This window comes from Bombus terrestris, chromosome 14, assembly GCF_910591885.1.
Source record: "Bombus terrestris chromosome 14, iyBomTerr1.2, whole genome shotgun sequence".
In the NCBI taxonomy this organism is placed as follows: Eukaryota; Metazoa; Arthropoda; class Insecta; order Hymenoptera; family Apidae; genus Bombus; species Bombus terrestris.
The window spans coordinates 10,549,088-10,571,246 of record NC_063282.1 but is presented as its reverse complement, the minus strand read 5'-3'; the positions used below and the strand labels follow the sequence as shown (position 1 = coordinate 10,571,246).

The window sequence follows — 22,159 nt, the reverse complement described above, 5'->3', positions numbered from 1 at the left end:
CGTCACCTGGACGAAGTACCGCGTCTCTAGTACGAATCGAACATCGAAGCGTCACGCTCCTCCACGTATCGCTTACACACTTCCCTCTAAGAATCCTTTGCGTTTCGAGCGCACGGAAGGTCAGTGAATGCGAGCGAGTATACTGATTACCTTTGTTCTTGCGTTCGATGAAAACAAATCAGCGTGCGAGCAATCTCGTTCCAAAGGTTCAAGTGTGAATATCGATCGGAGATTCAGTCTCGTTTAATCATTTGAAGCGATTAGTTGAGCGTCATCCGTGTCTTCGAATCATTAACATCTCGACCAGACATGAAGTAAGACTAGTTAATTCTCTCAACTTTCAGAGAGAAGGGTCTCGCACAATCTCCCTTCTACGGTAACATCTCCACCAGACGTTGAGCAAAGAATTGTTTCCATCTTTCAGCTTTTGGAGAAAGCAGTCCATCTGCATTTCCTGACTCATCAACATCTTTAAGCGTTCGTGGAGACAGAATGAAGTCGCAACGACTAGTTAACAATTCTTCTAATTGTCCTTCTCGTCTCATCAACATCTTCAAACGTTTGTCACGTAAAATAAAAAAAGGGGTAGCTAAAACGAAAAGAAAAAATAAAATGTAACAAAAAACAAGAGAATTTATTTCTTGTACTCTGAGCTTATACTAACTGCGATTTGGTTCTGACCTCCAGCTGTGACTTGCCAAGACTGAAGCTCTTACAATTTGACTTTCGGTGGGATCTGTTTCTTTTTTGTTTGTCACCTCTCAATATCCCCACTACCCTGTAGGCGTACGTGGCCGTTGCCACGCTTCTAGAACATTCGGTAGAAGGACCGTTGGGATATCGATGACTCATTAGGCACTTCGGCGATATACATTGTCGCCAAGGCCGCCACATCTTTATCTCCATCATCGGTCCATCGGATTTGAAGTATGCCGATCGTGACACGTTCGTGGACATAACTTTAAGCGATCATGAAGGAGAAATCGTTCTATCAGCCGTGATGATCAGTTGACAGTTCTGTGTGAGATCTGTAAACTGTATCTCCAAGCATTCGTGGAACGAAGGGAAGAGTCATCTTAGTCAGTGAACGATCAGTTGTTCGGGATTTTCAATTGCAAGTAGCATCGACACGCGTTTGCGGACCAGTGTATCGTTAACGTTCGCTATATGCATCGAAGTGTTTCGTGACCTACATTCATAAAGTTTAGTTGTAGATCGTGTCACGACCGGCACACTTCCAATCCGATGGACTAATGACGGAGATAAAGATGTGGCGGCACTTGGCGACAATATATATCGTCGAAATGCCTAATGAGCTATCAATATCCCAACGGTCCTTCCGCCGAATGTTCGAAAAGAAGGCGTGCGTAGTAACGGTCGCGAACGCCTAACGCGTGGATAGTGGGGATATTGAGGAGTGACAAAGGAAAAAGAAATAGATCCGATCGAAAGTCAAATTGTAAGAGCTTCAGTCTTGGAAAGTCACGGCTAGAGTTCAGAAGCAAATCGTAATTAGTATAAACCAAGTGTTAAAAAAATAAATTTTCTTTTTATTTTTTCTATATTTTATTTTTCTTTTCATCTTCGATTTCTTTTTCTTATTTTACGTGACAATCGCGCCGTAGCAGTCGTTTCGTATCGCACAATCATCCGCACTAAGCATTCATAAGTTTCTTCTCAGCCATCAAGCACAATTTGAAACCTCATTGTTTGGAGAAGTCTAACCTTTGTTGTCGTTGATCGTTCTTCGCACATTCAACCGTTTTTCTCTACACTTACACTCTAGTGAATCAGTTATCCGAGGTTAATTCGGCGAATAACAAGCCATACAACGCAGTGCCATCGATATCGGACATGTGCACGTAACAAGCGCACGGTACAAAAGGATTGGAAGAAACAGATGTTTCGCGGAGTAAATGAAAAAGTATAAAATCAAAGCAGCTACATGATTTCAACTACTACAAAAAGAAAGATTGAAGGTATTGTTCTAGTGTCAATGCAATTTTTTTTATCTAAAAGTTTTTTCCCAAATCCTATTTTTTGTTCCGCTCAACCACGCATTGTTCTCTTGCCATTTTTTTAACAAAATTAATCTGAACGAAACGCGTTTCAAATTTTGACACTTCACGATAAAAACGCATTCGGCATAATGGCGAAATTCCTCGACTGAAACTCGTTCCTCGTCAACTGGCCGCACCGTCGCGTTCCATAAACTACTAAAAAAATGGTTTCGAAGCGCGCTTCGAAAAATGTCGCAACAAACTGCGAATTGCTGCGTGCCGGGAAAACAAAACCTTGCTCTTCGCTTTTATGTACCGCGTTACTTTTGTTCGCTGCGCAAGAGCACGTGCTTTTGATACACGCTACACAACTGAAAATCTGGTACCGGTGAAACGCTGTTTCCAAAGAGCCTTTGTTTAACGCACACGACGATTCCTTTCTTTTCTTTGCCCCAATATAATAAGAAACGTCAGATGACCGTCCGATTATTTGGTTCGGTTATATAATAAATACTAAAAACAATTACAATTTATATAGAATTTTATGCTAGAATAATAGCAACTAGCAAATAGAGCATGTTTTGATAGAAAAAATCATTATTAATGATACCGAGTTATAGAGACCGAGAGCTCGCGCGAACGTTTGTTCGGCAGGGAAACGACGAGGACTAATAGCACAGATGAGGTTGTAATGAATTCTAGGATTTCTTTGATCAATGAGATACACGCAGGTTAGTTAAGTAAGTTGTTCTCGAAAGATAGAGTTAGAACAGTTAAAAACTTGAGGGACAATATTTTGATATTAATCGGATATCGTTCAGATTTAGCATATTATTACTATGCAAAAACAAGCCTAGAGCATTCGAAAGGAAGAAGAAATACTGATCGAAAAAATGTTCTGGATATTCGTCGTAAATCGAAGCAATGGCTCTGGACCGATCGTTCATCGTGACATGGAAACGATGAAGAATAATGGCGATGGGATGGAAAAGTAATAATAAAACGTTCGCAAACACCGTGGTCGGCTTATCAGCTTTATTTATTGCCACGGGAAGCCGCAGTCAGCGGCGTTTTCCAAGCTTTTCCAGAGCTTAACTCGACCGTGGCCACGTGGTTGCTTTCGAAACCCGGACGAAAGTCGTCACGAAATTTTACCTCCATCGACATGGAGAAACGAGTTCTCGACACGCCAACCCAGTGTGCTGACCGTTCAAGTTCGATAGTTTAACTGCTGACTAGTTTCTTAAAGGATTTTAAGGTTTTAATTCCTTTTCCTTCCTTTCTTATCGGTTTTTACCGGTTTTATATTGCAACCATTGGAAGATCGTTAGGAATAATTGTTATGAGATGGAGGATGCTTGTGAAGGGAAACCCAAAAATTGGCCGTTACTTTATGTTATGAAGCATTAAGAACATTCTTTATACCTTGGTTCTAATGGTTTGAGAAAATTAATCTTTGCAGTAGTTACAAAAAAAAAAAAAACATTACCACGTTTCCTTATTTTTAAATGAAACAAGTTTTCACCAGGTTTTACGTTTGATTTTCATAGTATCAAATTATTGTAGTGATATGAAAGTATTACCAAATGATATTTGGGACTAAATAAATTATAAAATGTCAATGTTGTTGAGGTGGATAGGTCGTGATAGTGTGGCTGCCTGTACGGCTGGCTGTAGAGGCAGAGATAAGTTCTGCTGCTGGTGTAGATGCCACTGCTGGGGTACTGTTACATTTTCTTCTTATTTAAGAATCGTGGAAAGATAGATCGGACTACAGTCGCTGGCGGGATTTGAACCCGGATCCCGAACTTTCGTAACATAAGGCGCTAACCACTGCGCTGCCGTCGTCCAACACTAGTTGGTGTCGTCCGGTGGTATTTCATGTCAATTGCCGCCACATTGTATTTATTTAGAATTAATAAATCTATATATTTAGAATTATAAAATAAAATATCATTCTCATTAGAAGCTAATCATACAATTACAGATAAATTTTATTTCATTTCTAAACAATAAAATAAAACGTTGTAATGATTTCTATGGACGTTTCAGTTCCACAGATATTTTATTACCAAGGAATAGTCCAATCTGAAAAGGAACGGTGTTGTATAACTTTTGCATCTACTTGATGAAAACGCAGAGAATTCTTCTAAACATAGTTTATCATACTTTTATTTTCCAGATCTCTTATTCGCCTTTTAAAATCTCTGTTATAGTTACCATACAGTCAATAAAACATCGGCGAATAGTTAGGCGACAAACAGAAATTTCGAAACTCGTTGGCGATGGAAAGCGTTTGGCCTCGAACTCTGGGAAAACAAGTCGCGTACAAGGGACGTTGTGATTACGATGAATAGCTGACGACCATAAATTGTATCTCGTTGCAGCGACAAACAACGATTCTCGCGCGTGCACCCAATTCTTGTACCCCGGTGACCCGTTCATTCGTCCGATTTTTATCGATTCGTCGGCGCATCAATTAGCGCTATTATCGTTTCGTTACAGCTGTCCTTCCATCGATTCCCTTTTTTTCTACTCAACTTCCCTTTTCGTTCTTCTACCTTTTCCCCTTCGTTTATTTGTCCCTCGCGCGTCGTCGATAAATCGCGGAGCTCTCAATTCAATCAGCGGAACGGACTTCTCGTCTTTCCCTCTCCCTCAAATCTGTCCGGCCCTCTCTTTTCGTTCGCGTTTTAAGTTCACTCGAAGGTTTATTTTACAGATTCGAGTGCTCGCCGATAATCCCGTCGCATTGGATTATACTACTAGCCGGGCAGACGCTTTTTAATTAATCGTACCTCTAGCTGAGAACTTTTTTGGACGCTGAAAGATCGATGTAAACTTAGCAAGACTACCGTACGCTAAAAGTTTCAGGCGTTTCACATTAAGCAACTTGCAAATCTTGCCCTATTTTTCTAAAAGAGATTATTACAGGGAATTGTTATAAAGAATAAAATTGTTTTTGATGTTTATAATTAAATTGCATGCTGCCAGGGGTAAGCAAATGTCTACGTAGAGTTCTGAGTGGCAGTGTATAATTCTATATATTAATAATATTCCAAAAAAAAAAAAAAAATGAATTTGTTCTGACTTCGGGTCTTATGGAATTCTAAATTAAGCCCTTCGTTCGCATACCCTCGTATCGATGAAACGAATCGACACGAATTTTCAGTCGTGTATTACTCAGTCGAAAACGTTTTATCGACTTATAGTGAAATTTTGACTAGTACGTGAATTCACGTTGATAACGGATAAACATTCAAGTGCGTGTGACAGTTTGAGAACGGACTATTAATTGAAAGTCTCGATGAGCATCGACTCCTTTTCCACCATGTTCCCTCCTCCGAAAAATAATTTCGCCCTGAAAATCGGCCGTCACCCGTTTATCATTCCGTTTCGATTATTGTTTTCTGGATTTTTCATGGTCGTAGCTTGGACACCGTTTCGTTCCATCTATTATCTACATCTCTGTTTGTTACGTTGGAAGCTAAATCGAAATGGTGGAATTTAACCGATTTTAATGGTATACGTCGAAACGAAATGGAAAAAGCGTCGGGTCCCATTTCTGTGATATTTCACCGAATAATTTACAAGCAGAGATGCAGTTAGTTCAGGGGATTGTCACGACCGGCTCAGTTCAAAACCGGAGATAAAGATGTGGCGGCACTCGGCAACAATATATTTCGGCGAAGCGAGGTGCCTAATGAAACATCAATGTCCTAACGGTCCTTCTATCGAATATTCAAGAAGAAGGCGTGCGTGGCAACGGTCACGGACACCTAACAAACGCGTGGATAGTGGGGATATTGAGCGGAGACAAAAAAAGAAACAGATGCCACCGAAAGTCAAATTGTAAGAGTTTCAATCTTGGAAAGTCACGGCTGGAGTTCAGAACCAAATCGTAATTAATGTAAACCAAGTGTTCAAAAATAAATTCTCTTTTTTATCTTTTTTACATTTTATTTTTCTCTTCATCTGAGCTTCCCCTTTTTTATTTTACGTGACAGGATCTCTGTAAGAATCGTTGAAAAGAAAAGTTTAACTAACAGATTTGATGATTAATCTTTCATCACGAGAAATGAAAAGAATTGGTTAAAAAATTTCGTAATCGTTCATGAAGAAAAGTTGAATAATGTTAATTAAAAACGCATCGATTCTTTTCTTTTGCAGAGAAAATTGGAAACAGAATTACCTAAAAAAGTTAAATAATGTAAAATAAAGAAATGTAATTCTCATTATTGAAAAGTACATATTGTTCTCAATTCGTATGAATTTAATTTAATTGCTATTTTCAAACAAAATTTTTTTTAAATATATAGTCTTTCTGTTTTTGATATATATAAGAATAAATTCAATTGTCTTTTCGACATAATATGGCCTAAATTTCATATGTTTGTAATTTTTTATGTAATTTATTTACCGTTTCATCCATAAAATCAATTTAATATTGATTTGTATTACTTTAAGTCAATATTTAAAATTACGTAACTCAGGGTTAAAATCCATCAACAAAACGTTCCGCATCAGAATTCTTATTTCTTTCTACGAGTATAAAATCGATATTCAAATCGATTTTAGTAAGTCGTCGTAAAATTTGAAATTTTTCGATGGCTCTGTCACATTATGATATTGCACTCACGTCTCGTGCTCCTGTTTTCGCTGATCCCTCATTATACAGTCGTTTCAACAGCAGAAAATATCGACGGACAAGTGTCAATTCTCTTACAAACTTGGCGTGAAAATAATTAAAACAGGAATGGATAACGTTCCTAACGTCCCAATTATTCAACTTGGAAAAATTCGATGGATCTTAGCCCCAAATGTATCAAAATTTGACCTACCGTGACAAACGACATCGTCTATCAAGAGGTAGGCATATAAAAGAAATTTATTCAAACAGTTGTAACAAATGTATCGCAACAAATGGGTCCGTAATATTTTAAATGATATATAGAATGTCAGAAATGTAAACTGAGGTTGAAAACAATGAGCAAAGGAAATCGAGACCTATAGAAGAATGAATTATTCTGTATCTTTGTCACGTTTTACCATATTGTGTCACATTGTCTATGCGTGATTCACGCAAGCACGTGATTAAGACAATGATCGTGTTAATAACCCAACAGCTGATCGAAAATATATCCGCCGGAGGTAGACAGGCTTATATTAAAAGATAATCTAATTATGGCGCTGCAACATCGTTGATAGGTATTAATGACGCAGTTCCCAGTTGAATTAATTACACGCGTTTCTGCGTAACTTTACCTGGCTGGTTTCGAGTTATTGATTGGACCATTCGGAACGCTCGATATCGCGTTCTGCATTCTACTTACGACATTTATTCTTTAACTTCGCCTCTTCAAATAAGTATTGGAAATTAATTTCGATGTAAAACTGGATTAAATCGCGGAAATATATTCTTTTGCGATTCTCCATTATTGCATCCTGCTTCGTGAGCGGAATTACATGAAACGTAATAACATCGTACCACTTCCAAAGAATTTAATGAGCCCTGATTATGCAGCGTGCGTCAGATATTAAGGGACAAACTTAAAGGACATAGCGAAGGAAAAAAAATATTAATGTGAACTCACTAAACCAATACTCTTAAAGTGAAAATTCATTTTTTGGATGATTTTACGGTTTAGTAATAATTTCTTAAATTCCTATCAGAAATATATTAATAACAATTTTACTGTCGTGCATATATAAGTATCTTTGTGACAAAATGCGTTTTTGGTTTCTTTGATAAATCAGATACACAAAATTCAGTAAGTAAAAGTATGTATACTTTTTTATATACTAAAATGTAAACTTTGTACGAATTTATTGAAAGGAATTGTTTTAGATGATGAAATTATTTATTCCAACTACAACCGGGACATATTTTGACAGCTTCTAAAAACGATCGGACCTTTCATAAAAAGTCCAAAACATGTTGGTAGTTTCACGTTTTACAACTATTTCCTTGAAACAGCGCGATTAAATTCCAACAGGCGTGGCTACAAGCTGGGTGAGGGATCCGAATCTACTTAAAATTAAATTAAGAACCGTTTAAAACTCTTCTCTCTCTTTCTGCTGACAGCAAACGCTGGTTTGGCCAGCCCACTACCTTATCACCCTCTTTTTCACGGAGATGTGTCCACGAAAAAAAGCCTGAAAATCACTGGCATTTTGCTATAACTTAGTGACTATGCTCTACCAAGGATAATTTACGGTTGGCCCCATACCTCCTGCCTGGATGAATGTTAGAAATGTCTTGGAAACTTCGTTTACGGTTTTATTTTGATTCGTATGTAGGGGGATTTCGAAACGAGAACTGTGTTACGAGCGCAAACATGATCCATGTGAAAATACAGAGCATTAATTCTTTTTAACGCAAGTTGAATGGTTGTGTGGGAAGTTTGATTTCCTCCAGCATAACGCTGAAAAACGTGGCTTCTTATGTGAATGAATAGTAGTAGTGGTGGTTGAGGATTAACTGCTCAGAATGATTGAATTAATATATAGGAGGAATCGTTTTGCGAACGATATCCATTCATTCACAAAAATATTTGAAGTCTTACTCTGGAAAAATTTCGTGTACAATATATTGCGCGTCATATTTTAATAATTTTATTAGTAAGTAATGACTGAAGCTCAAGTTCTCCCAGAATTGAAGTCTCTCTAATTTGCAGAGCAGAACGAAATCTGCAAAATTATAGAGAACTTCCTTTCTACAATCGTAAACTACGTATCGCCTTGTGTATACACATAAAGAAGAGTAAACAGTTCAAAGAAACGATGCATGTACAACAAGCAGAAGCCAGAAAGAAACAAATGGAGGGAAAATAGGGGGAGATTTAACGATCAAAATAAAAAGAACAGAGTGAGATTTAGAGGAAGAGAGATGGAAGAGAAAGGGGGAAATAGAGAAAGAAATTGTGGAAGAAATTCTGAAAGCTATACAAAGGGAAAGGGATATACGAGGTGAAAAGGGGAGGAGTAAGAATAGAGCGTGGAAAAGCAGAGGACAGGGAGAAGGTGTTCTGCAGGTGGAGGAGAGCTACGTTAAAGCAGATTTATCGTTCCGCAGTAATAATTACCTCTTAAAAGCGAAGGATATGTTTATAGTAATTGTGGCCAAGACAACGGGTTCAAATAAATTCGTCTGTTTCGCACGGTGCATTGCTTATGCAGAACGTTGGAGCGTTATACGTTTCCCTTAATTGTAGATTATCCGCCGTCGGGAAGCGGAATTTCCCTAAATTAAACAGCTGAACGTCAGTTTTTGATCTTTCTTCGACATCTCTTATTGGGAACATCTGTCTTCGACGTTATGAATATCTTACGTGTCGAACAGAATTTTCCTCCTTCCTTTTATTATACATCGGTTGCAGTATGATTTGGTGGCGCGAGAACATAGGTAGAGGCTATAGTTTCCAATGTATGTTGATCTTTGAAATATAGACCCGCGGTCCTTTAATAATAATGAAAAGATAATATGTAACTAGACCGCACGTTAAATGTGCGATAAACGTTAAATGCATAAAAAATATGCAAAATATACTACCAATACTTTTGATATAAGATTGATATACCGAAAATTGGTTGTGATGGATAGTATGTTTACCAGTATATTTAACAATATTTTTTGGTACATATAGTTTATGTCGTAAGAAATTATAAGCACTTTGTGCAAGCTTGAAATTGTAAAAAATAACGTTATAATAACAATAACGATAAGATAACGGCTAAAACATAATTAAAAAAATATATGGATTAGAAATGACTCAGTAATCGCCATTCACCGCCCGTTATTCGCCGGCCAAGCATTAATCGAGCGTAGACTTAGCCTTTGATGTTTAATCTTTTGGTCACTACATACCGATATACTGTTTCCGCTAAACGATTCTTTTAGGACGAATCGTGGTTATAGCGCCTCTCCTTTCCATCCTGCATTGAAAACCCTATGCGGGAATAATTTCATGTGTTTGTATCCTACAGTCACTTACGAAAGCTATAGTTGCTATTTTAATTTACATCTCTTAGTAAACCTGCCTGCAATCCTAAATTTCCAACAATGCTGCAGTACAATAAAACCCGTATCATTAAGTAATCCTTTCCTTCAAATTAAAAATTTTTTAATTAAGTTAAATGATAATTAAATTAAATTAAATAACATTTTTCTTTAAATTAAAAATCGATTGTTTAAATTGTACGTATGTGCTTACATCTTAGAATAGAAACGACCAGAAAGGGTAGCGACAGTTGTCAGAAAGTGGAAAGGCAACATCCCTTGTAACTGCGCGAAAATGAAGTCGTTTGTTTCGCAGGCATCCGATGCGCGAATACAGGAAGAAGAAATTCGAGAGCTGGCATTTCTCACCCAGTAAAGAACCAGCTCGACATTCCTACAAGCTATTCCTTTGTAATCTATACGGGTCGCCTTAGAAAGAAGACAGAGGAAAGAGAGGAGGATCCATCAGAAGCTATGTCTTTTTTCATCCTCACATTCATCGGGGATAAAACGATAGCTTCGAGTGCATTCCAACGAATGATAAAGACGATGTCGACGCTCGTTTTATTTCTTCTTCTAAGACAGTTGACAAATACACGTAAGATTTTTGGTCGTTCCCATAAGTTTAAAGATAGGTCTAGAAAGATAATTCTACTGTCGTTTTAAATAGATATTAACTGCGTGCCAAATTGCACATATTATTAACAACCACGAAGAGTATAGAATGAGGATATTTACGCAACTTATGAATATAATTAAAGGAATGAGACCCAAATAGAAATTTGTTTTACTTACTAAATATCATAACGAATAATACACTATGGATATTTCATATATTGTTGCGAATTATAACATATATTCTTTGCATTTCTGTATCATCATGTCTCTTATAAATGTATAAAAGTCTGCAGTATAATAACAATAAATGGAATATATTGAAGATGGATTAGAATTCAACATCTTCTTTCAGAAGAGAGAAAACTTTGAAATTTGTTTTTTGTCACCGATATTTCCAAGATGTATGGACAGAAGATAAGTTAATTTATCAATTTGTATGATAATTTCAAATTATATAAATATTTAGTTTTACAAATTAGCATTGAAGATAATGAGTTTGAATTATTATTGAATAATAAATAATAAGAGTAATTAATCATTATTAGCTTTAAAGAGTAATTAATTATTGTATCTCTGATAGCAATAATTTCATGATATTGTTATCCACTGGTTTTTTCTTTAGAATTACATATGGGATACATAAATTTCGAGCCGAGTACTCTCATTGTGTAAAAGCATATTCTTCAGAGATCTGCCAATCAAATGTATTTTGCTGGATCTTTTAAATCCAAAGCCAGATTTGTGTCATATTTTAGAAAAAGTTCTATACGAATGGAAGTTGCTGGGACGTGAAAGGCACTCTAATTTAGACCTTGCCATTTCTACATTGCTGCATTAAAGGCCTCAGAACGTAAAAATAAGGTAAAAGGCCTTTCATGAATTGTCGATATTGTTCATATCTTAAATTCATATCTTAAAATCAATAACCAACCAAGCAATATGCAAAGTCAATCGACTTAAATATACGATCGATGTGGCAAAACTTTACGGATCGATTTTCCACTTCGCCTAATTAACACGTTATGGCAGGATGTACAAGTAACGCGAGAATGTGTTACGCAAGTACGGAACTTTTATGCAAGCAACTAGCAACTTCTTTATTAACAACAGTTGTTTCAAGTTAACTTCTCGCAAGCGAAAGTTTCGCTGCGAGGGAAAGGTAGGTTTAAGCGTTTAATCGAGCTTCAGCGTTGTATAACCCTATTCCTTAATACTGAACGCTATTACGATGCAAAACAGTGATCGAAATTATTTGTAAAGGAAGAAAGAGAAACATATGAAGCAGTTGCTTTCTACAGAGAAAACGGCAGGAAATTGTCTGGAAGTGCTTGAATTATTATCTTTACCGACACATTTTTTAACAATGAAAATAATTGTGAATCGATTAGTCATCACAAGATTATCTATTACGTTATTTAGACAACTCTTTATATGACAGCTAGAACTATCATTATCGTATATATGTGTAACAGCACAATTTACTGTAAGACACCAATATAACCAACATCATAATGTACCATAAGAAGACAAGCATAAAAACAGAAAGAGAAAACAAGCTCATCCAACATCCAAAAACAATTCCCGTCATAACTATTAAACCATCTTTCAAATCCAGCATTCTTTCAACAACCCTGTGCCAACCCTTTCCCACTGTCCATCTAAAAATTGAACCACCCAAACAATTACCGCCGCTGGTCGACCGCATAAAGGGAAAATCCAACAATTCCTCCGGAAACGTCGCGAAATCGCTCGCCAACAGATCTCACCAGCAGAAGGCTCAAGAAAACCAGAAGAATCCTGTGTATCAGAAGAATCGCGCGGTAACGGTGTGCCTGTACGGGCGAGAGCGCGCACGTTCACGTTATAGATAGAAAGAAAAGGAGAGAGTCGGAGCGACAGAGCATCATCCTGGAGGCAGAGATTCTCCTGGAGGCCACGAGCTTCTGCGACTTTTCCTCCGGCAGCGGTCGGAGCTTGCGCGAGGCCAGCTCCGTTCTGCTCCAGAGGAACATCGTGGAGGGAGGATGGCGAAGAGGAACGGAGAAAGGGAGACTGCAAGTGGGAGTGAAATGACACGAGTGAAAGGACGAAGAGATAGGCGTGAATCAGAGGTGAAAAGAAGAGGATAGAGAGCGTGTGTGCAGCGACGGTTCCAACGGATGGAAAGAGATCGCGTGGGAAGAGATCGACGACTGCGGAAGACCATGGAAAAGAGCGAGAGGACCCGATCGTGGGATGAAGCTTTCGGGGGTTGTCGGGTTGCCATGGCAGCTACCCCGGCCGGGTAGCAGACCCCAGTCTTGCCGCGGCGGTCGCCGAGTGCGCAACGGCTCTGTTCCTTGTTTCTTTTTCGTCATCGTCTCCTCGAAGAACGCTCGGTGATATATACTCGGTTCTTGCGTGGCTCGTTCTGCCCGGTTCTGGTGAATTAGTCTAGTGGTTACAAACCCTGGCAAGTGCGCGCGACCGTCTAACCGGATGCCCATAGTTGAACACGGCCGGTTGACAGATAACCAGTAGAATGTAATTCTTCGCCGCTTGTTTTTGCTCGAGTGATCGCCACGCGTGAATACCTGGTCGCGCCAGTTGTCCTTTGATCGAGAAATATCTCTTTCCTTCCCTTTTTCTTTCTTTTCCGCCTGGTTAGAGTGGATCAACGAGATTTGTAAATTGTAATCGTAAATCGGAGATATATCGACGTGAGAGAAATTATACGAGAATCGGTGAATTAATTTCTATGAGAATGATCAACGTCGTTGCTCTGTAGTAGCTTTGTAGAAACGTCTTTATTCATGGATCAAGAGTCGGCTGAAAGTCAGAGAGAAGATTGCGGCCGAGATTGTAAAGTCGAGGAAACGCGTGGCTAAGGGAAGCTCGCTAAGTGTCTTGGAAAGTTACAAACTAAACGATCTCGGGGATGAGGAATCACTGTCTTCTGAGAAATTTGTTGACGTACGTGGAGTATAATATCTGCGTTCAAGATTCTTTTTGTAGGTTTCTTGATTAAATATTTGGAAATCTTTAGCCATGATTGAGTTATTGTAGTGGAAACAAAGGATATGACTCATTTTATTTATCAGAAAGGAAAAATTTGGAAACGACACATGTCGTCTTTCTCTAGGTTTTCCGATTAAATGTCTAGCATCCTAAAGAGATGATTACGTTGATAGTTTTACTGGTGTTGATTTTATCATACAAGATAGAAATATAATTCGTTCCATTTCAGTCAGAGTTCAGAAATTAACATTTTTGTTTTGAGTAATTTAAAATTAGTTTAAAAACGACATATGCAGTGCGAACTCTACTTCCCTTTTCTTCGATTTCCTGGACAAATACAATAAATTCCGCATGTGCAAATACGTTATTAGTTATATTGGGTTAGTGGTATTAGAAGTAAAAAATATAACTTGTTTTATATGAATAGAGGCCTAGAGATTAATAACCTCTTTGTTTGTCAAAATTTTTAAATATACATGGAGCATAATAAACTCTGCGATTTCATAGTTACATATCCGCATTCTATTACAACTATTGCATCAATAGATTTATCCTAGGAGTGACGAGTATGACTTGTTCCATGCCAATAGAAGAGTCTGTTTTTCAGGATTTTCGAAATGAAACGTGCAATATAAAATCGGCTCTCGAGACTCTTTTTCTCGGTTTAGTGTTTGAATCGATAGATATGATTGTGTTGTTAATTTTAGCGGCGATTTTGTAATAAAAGTGAAGAATACATAGCTGGTTTTGCACAAAGTTTGTTTGCCAGGATTTTGGAGGATCAAAGTTCGCGAGGTGCTTCGAATCTTCGATATTTGTTTTCGTTAAGCTGCCTGATAGTTTCACAGGAGTTTTAAATTTTACTTCAAAAGGAGGAAGGAAGGATGTTTTTATTGGTGTTTGTTGGTATCGCACTTTACGCGACTATTTACTCGAGTTTGTAGAATATACAGGGTATGAAGAATTAACAGGATTCGATTGACCTGGATTCGTATGACGAAGATAGCTGATGGGATCCCGTTTCTTGCTTTTACGGACGACCCAAGATTCTTTTTCTCAGTTTGCAAATCTGAGGTTGTATCTTCGGCTTGATTTCGTAGAAATGTGAACAATTCTATCTTTCGGTGGATTTTCACGTGATGTAAAAATATTTGAAATTTTAAGAATTAATGGGAACTCTCGTCATATTCAGAATCTGGCAGTGAGTTTCAAGTTCTGTTTGAAATATGGTCTTGTTTTGTTATAAGACGTCAGGTTCCATGGAAAAATTAATGGAACTATGGCCACATCCAGAATCTGACAGTTGGAAAATTTTTTAATTTTTTAATTCGTAAAATGTTAGCGAAATTTAAGTATCCTAAATTTCTGTAAGTAAGTTTCTGTTTGAAATATTTTCTTGTTATTTTAGAAGATGCCTGATTTAGAGGGAAGAGATTATTATTATAGTGAACACATTATTATAAAATGTCAGATGTTGCTAAGTTAAATACTATGCATGCCATGTAAAAGAATACAGCACAGCAATTAAATACTATTTATATAATCATATAATATTACGTAGATACGAATTTTGAAAATATCACTTTTTAATGTATAATGAAAAATATATCTGGTCGAAAAACTACGCTCACCACTGTATATATTGGAATATTGGAATATAATTGAAAAAATTACAAAAATTCTGAACTTTTTCCGCTTTCCGGATACTCTAAGAATTTGGACACATTCGTATCGAGTGTATGAACGCGTTTCAGTACAGTGTCAGCTAATAGATAAATAAATTAGGTTGACTCTCGCTCCCGTTGATGATTTTCCATCGACTCGAGCGTTCCTAATACTCGTCCCGCTAAATCGCCACGCGGATCTGCCGCGACAAACAATTTTCGCGCGACGACGCCCTGTCGCGTCGTCAGGATGGCTCGTTTACTTCCGTTAACAAGTTCACGCCGCGTCCTCGCGTGATCTCGTTCACGGGAGTCTTGCGAAATAGAGGTGAGACTAGTTGAGAAATGCGATCCTTCGTTGGCGCGGCTTCGTCGACGCGAGATAAGCGGAAGAACGTAATTTTGAAAATTGAAGTAGATTCTTCCGTTTCGTCTTTCTCTTCTTTCCCTCTATTTTCTGTCTTGATCTCACGTGTCGAGAATTCGTGTTAAGCTCCCTGAATACTTCTGATCATCTTTCGTTGATTTTATAAAAAAGACGACACTTCGCATTTTTGAGTCTTTATACGTTTTTCGAGTGAAGACCAAGGAATTACACGAAGTGAGAAAGAAAAGAGATCTAAGAATTTTTTCATGTTTATAGTAGGTGCTTGCCAAAAGGAATGGAAAATACTTTAAGACGAAATGTCGATGTTATACATATGAGTTTGTTTTTAGATTTGAGAGATATGTTTGATGTCTCCTATTTCCATTTTGATACGAGTGGCAGCCGCGGGTCATAGATCGACGTACATGTTCAAATACATATTCCTTCGACGTCTCGTGTTGCATGGCGTTTTTAAGTAAACTAAGATATCAGAATAATGCTAGTAGTGACTGAAGTAAACTAGTCCAGAATAAACTGGACTAACTGTTCTGTTCTTATTTTATCAAGCAGGAAAAACCAAATTTATAAAATTATGGAGCATTAGAATGATTGTTAATACACGGTATATATTTCAATACTTTACAAGGGCAAGACATTAAAATCTATCATTTTAATCACATATGGAACCAAATGAATCATTTTCATTTGCATATTTTTAAAACATATAACGTTTACAAATAACTGATAACTGCGGATTTAGCATACACACGCGGACGACAGAAATTAATTGATCATGATATTTAAACTTTCAATTCGATTATTGAAATTCACGTACAAGGATATTAATCAGGTTATGAAGCACAATATTGCAAGAATTATGGAACAATATACTAAGTAACATAATAATTTTTATCCCTTTGAATATTTCTCACAATTTTTAAAGATATGAGAAATTTTTACTCACGATGTTTGTATTAGGTTGTTCCAAAAGTTCCTTTCGTTTCATAAGTGAAATAATAGATGCACAAAATTTTTTATTTTATATTATTTTACGGATTTATGTATGATCCATTTTATAGTAATAGAATAAAATGGATCAAACGTAATTCAATAAAATAATATAAAACAAAAAATGTTGTGCATCTACTACTTTCTTATAAAACGAAAGGAATTTTTGGGACAACGCAATATGTCATACAGAACTCTGTTATTATTTTTTTTTTTTTTTTATTTGGAAGGGTACGATATTTCAAGGTCATCTTCATTTTTTCAAATAGTATGCTATATCTTCTTTTATAAGCAGTGAAATTGTGAGTGTATGGATGACTTCGACGAATTTCAGTATTAGTTTAAAAACATTCATTCTTTAAAAACCTGTAACAGCCACCGGAAGGAATTCGTTATCGGAAAGGACAGAAAATTAAAAAAGATGTTCTGAAATTTATTGTTAGCAAAAAGATATTAAAAGAAATGGCGCATATGCTGTTCAATAAAATGCCAATTGTGTGACAATATATCGGCTTTAAATTTTCCTCAGTTATCGCTACGAATTTTCTGAATAAACTAATATATTTCTAAGAAACCATATTATAATACATAAGTGGATTGCGGATATTTATGCATTTATGAGTTTAAAGATATGCACAAATATAATATGTAAAAGACATAGTCCTTCTTGTAACATTCAATAAGAGAAACAGATTTGTATTTAAGATTTGTATTTTCTCTAGTCGTCTATCTAAAAAATATAGATTCCCACGAACACGACAATCTACTTATGAGATAATCTAATAGTAATATGTACTACACAATAACATAGAAATCGTGGCTCACTGAATTCCCAAATGGAACGCAACACCAACTCAGTTTTCCCACCCGAACCCCGGAAACTTTGCAAATACACGATCATCCCTTCAGCGGTACCCCGGAGCAGTCGCGAAAAGAGTTTCGTGAGACACAATCTCCAAAAAACGATTCTCCACGGCGAATATTCCGCGGAGCTCTCTTCGCGCCGGTTCTTCTCGGTTTCTTCGCTTTTGCAACCAGTTGCTTCGCGTGACGTTTCGTTTTTTTCCCGAAGCCTTATGTCGCGCCTGTTTCCTCAGCGGCTTCGTAGAAGCGTCGCGTTCGCACGCTTTTCCTCGAGAGGAGCGAACCTCCATTCTTTCCATCGAACGCACACACGTTCGATAGTCGCCAGTCGATCGTAATTCTTTCTCTGGGAGACTTCTCAGACTTTTTACACCGGTGCCACGGAGATTTTCACGAGACGATCGCCCCGAGGCTCGATATCGGGCCTGATATCCACTTGATATCGATCGTTGACTAGAAGCTAGTGTCGTGTTCGCCAGAAGCACGTGGAGTCGATGGATTGATTGGCAACGGTTCAACCACGTCGTAAATAAAACGTACGTGACAGTGAGCCTCTAGCAATGTCTGGATAAATAGCGACCTCTTGTTATCTTTCTAGACGTTTCCTATCTGATTTCTTTCTTCATTTGTTCTTCCTTTTTAGCTGGCTCTTTTCGTTTATAGGAAGGGAATGTTGATTTGAGGATCTCTGGTTTCTGCGACCGAAAGATAGCTTGGGTTTGAAAGAATTTTAGGTGGAATGAAGAAACTTCATCTTAGAATAACAGTAAAAGAATTATTTTTTAATATCACGAACATATATTCAATGAATATCATAAACAAATGTTAGAAGTCGACTTTATGTAGAGAAATTAAAGAAATTAATGCGAAACTTTATTCGTTGTATTTTTTGCAAGAAAGTGTAAAAATACAACGTCTTCTTTTTATAATCGTCTTTGTAAACTTTCTTGTAATTAGATTTTTATAGCCGTCTACATTAGATACTGCGTTACCTTTTCATGACAAAGCAACGAGCAGTCGTTTGCAAATTCTCGTGTTCGTGAATGGTGAATTTCGAATCACGGAGTTTAATATCAACAGATTCTTCCTGTTCCATCTGTTACTTGTGAAACCTGTTAATCGTGCAAGTGTTTGGCGAAAGAGCTGATATCTGCGAATAATTTCAGCTTCTGAGTATGTGCCCGACGTTGAAAATTGTATCTCTGATCTTTCAAACGACCGTGACCGATATCAAACGTTAATTGGAATTGAATTCATGTTAAAGACTTTAATTAACGTGCGATTAGGATACCACAGTGATATTTTGCCAATGAGAACATGTGCAGTGAAATTACAGTGCGGGGAACCGACCAGTCAAAGTGAAGGAATGTAATATATCGAAATGAATGGGAATAATATGTATTTTAGTTTTATTTTTCGTCGATTTCGTTGGAAAAGTAAATGATAAGTGGGTGTTGCTGAACGTCGCAAAGTGATAATTAGAGATTCCAATGAGTATTTACGAGGATATTTGGAAAATAGTTTGAAACCCAAGCGCGAAATATTACGTGGAAATAAGGTAAAGTATTGGCAAAATTTGAAAACTTCTGAAGTATATATATAGATCAAGATAAACTAATTTTAGTACCATTGGCTATTAATTATAAATAAAATAATGACTTCTTTTACTATTTTATGTCATTTCCTTTCCTAAATTTTGCTCATTTTTGTATCAAATATTTTTAATTACATATATACAGAGTATTTAAAAGACATTCGGATAGTTCCATATTAATGCTAATTGATTCTTTGATTAATACTCAGTGCATTTCAGCCCTTTCTTCCCAACATAAATTTCAGTTAATGCAAACATGCGAATTTCAATGTAAAAATTTTCCTGGCATATCTAAGTAATTCTCTACAAAATTTTTTTCGCATTTTACAATTTTACAAAGGGAATAGCAATTTTCTATAGTTGGTTTTGCAAGCTCTACCATTTCTATTGCGAATTTAAATCGAAAATTTACATCCGAGCAATCCCTGAAAAAAATTGTAACAACGCAATAAAATAAAAAGCATATGAAAACTTTCTGCCAGGTACTTTCATGAATAACAGTATTTCAGCGAACTGCAACCGTAACGATTTTCACCAGAGAAGCTATCGAACCGTAGAAGTCTAAACCGGGAATATCGCGAGTTTCGATCATGTTAGACCGGCTCGGCAATCGAGCGCGACAAGACTGATATTCTAGGGTGATTAATTCGACGGATTCGAAAGCAAATAGCTGCGCTTCCTCCCGATACCACCTGGGGATCCCAACTCGTTGATTTTTACGCAGCCCGCCGCAATTTCATTCTTTCTGCCTCAAACAAGATCGTTCCCGCTTTTTATAGATTCTCGATAATTAAATCGATCGTGAATCACTTCGAACTGAATCAATCCGAGTTTCGGATTTCAAGCTCGATGATTGCTTGCCGTCGAATTAATTAGAATACCAAAATGTGCTAGTTACCGAGCTATCACTGTTACATGATTATTTGTTCGATTATAACATAGATGTCGTACCTATCGATTTAAATAATTAAACATGATAACAAAATTTCCTGATTCTATTTGACTTCGAAGAGCCCAAACTCGATTATTTTTATGTTAACCCGAAATTTTATTATCCTAACTTTATTCCGATACAATCTTTCGTACTAAGATATTAACGAGTTCAAGACAAATAATGAGAATATCCACTACTTACTATTATTAAGCGAATGCGCTAAAGTTTCATAAAATTTGGAACGAAATTTTAAGGAATCAAAGTTTTAACTTAGATTGTTAATATTCTATTACGCGAATAGTAAGTTCCTTAATTTCTTCGTGAGTCTGGAGTAAGTTTTGTGCCTCCGAATATATTCTCGAATATTTTCTCCCATTGGAAAACAAGAAGAATGATTAAAATGACAATTCATTTATGGAAATCACGCAGTGATTTAAATAACAGACTTTTCGAAATTGTGATCTTTATTATGTATTTTGTAACACTTTTGGGAAATATAAAGTAAATTGACAATGTTGTAGATTGATGTATACTAAATGTAATGTTGGAAGAACATTAGTAATTTCATAGAACTAAATTAAAGTACATAAAATATCTCGATATTTTAAAAATACAAAACGACTGAAAAAGTATCTTGAAGTTTATTGTTAAATTTCGGTTAGATCGAATGTTAGGATCAGCTATGTTTTGAGAACATGATTGTAATACGATATGAAATTAGACACACTCTAAACCTAACCGATATAGAGAGATTTCTCATATTAAAAGTATGTTAAAAGCATATTGAATGCAATATGTAATTCATTTTGTCACATTCGTTTATACAGCACATGTGCTTTAACCTTTTTTCTTAAAACTACACTCGACAGTTCGACGCCAAAGATACAGAATCCCGATTCCTTGTAGTGAAATGATTCATCCGATCTGCTCGTTGATCAACTCTATCAGAGTCGCGTACCTATGGCAGCCGTAATTAGAACGCGTAATTACAGTTTCAGCCCGTTAGTGGGATTAACGATTACATTCTCATCGTGGCAGACAATAAACTGCTTTACAGATTACACGTTGTGATTCGAGAAACAACTTGTGCTTACGCGGAATTGATGTACTCCTTTTGTTTCGTGTTGGTGTCACTGGAATGTGCCTTGAACGCTTATGTCCGACCATTCACGTCCCTATTCTACTTATTTGCATGCGTTCTTCATAACGCATCATGATTTTGTACGTTACTTTCTTCTCATCTTGCTTTCCGTTTATTTGTTACTTATTTATTATCGTTCATCATTTTCAGTTTTAATAACAGAATCGTAATCTAATTGATACTTTTTTTAATTCGTAACATGCCATATACTGTACGTAGAAGATCCTCTAGGGAAAATTTATCCCTATAAGTTTTCAAACATTCGCTCAGTGCATAAAGATTTTAGATAAGCTCATGTAATCCAAATATCTATGGATGTTTGAACTGCACGTTAAGCTCACTGTTCACGCGTTGTCGTAAGAACCGAGAGAGAAGCCGGAAATTTTGGTTCACACGGTGTACGTCAACCTCGTAATAATAATCTGTCGCTGAAAGATATTTGTTCATGCACTTTGTGACTACGTTTACTAGAGAAAATCGAGCTACGTTATTATTAAACTAACAATGAGCTTACGTACTCACTTTGTAGTAAAAGTAAAATACATTTCCGTTTATAAGCATTAAGTTTATTTCTCAGAGTAGGATCAAGTAATATTTTGAAAAAATTCCTAACAATATGAAATGTTCACTTTAATAATTTTGGAATTATTTATTTGCTATAAAGTCTGCTCAAAGTCTGAAAATGACGAAGTTGCTACGCCATGCTTCTAAAAGTAAAATTTCAAATTCGTCTTCTTCTAAATGTTTAACGTTTTCGTAGCAAAGAAGAAGCTTTTAAAAATCCACTTTAATGTTACTAATATATTATAATGCAATTTTTGTTATATTTTTTAAGCATCAAGTTTTAAACACTAATTTTTAGAAAATAAAATGGTGATAATATTACGCTGTTCTTAGTAATTGCAACTATCAATAACTAAAACTGTGTAACAGCTAAAAACTTATTTTTTCTTCCAACTACACAAATAATCGT

General features: G+C 36.5%; 1 protein-coding gene and 1 long non-coding RNA gene across 9 annotated transcripts in view; both read left to right on the top strand.

Annotated features, from left to right (window-relative positions):
• Positions 1–1,303: 1,303 nt before the first annotated feature.
• LOC125386255 lies at positions 1,304–10,761 on the top strand. Of its 2 annotated transcripts, none has more exons than XR_007226231.1 (3): positions 1,304–1,979; positions 10,316–10,597; positions 10,670–10,761. It is a non-coding gene; the product is annotated as an uncharacterized LOC125386255 (long non-coding RNA). The 2 variants fall into 2 exon arrangements; XR_007226230.1 differs by lacking the exons at positions 10,316–10,597; positions 10,670–10,761 and adding exons at positions 2,621–2,731; positions 2,822–5,773.
• Positions 10,762–12,903: 2,142 nt separating this feature from the next.
• Positions 12,904–22,159, top strand: part of LOC100647944 (dipeptidase 1) — a 152,706-nt gene continuing 143,450 nt past the window's right edge. For 2 of the 7 annotated variants that reach the window (XM_048412034.1, XM_048412036.1), the window contains exon 1: positions 12,904–13,569. The gene's annotated coding sequence lies outside the window, so the exon portion shown is untranslated. Of the gene's footprint in view, positions 13,608–13,674; positions 13,995–22,159 lie in introns of those variants that run through there. The other 5 variants (XM_048412039.1, XM_048412037.1, XM_048412038.1 and 2 more) reach the window with 5 other exon arrangements.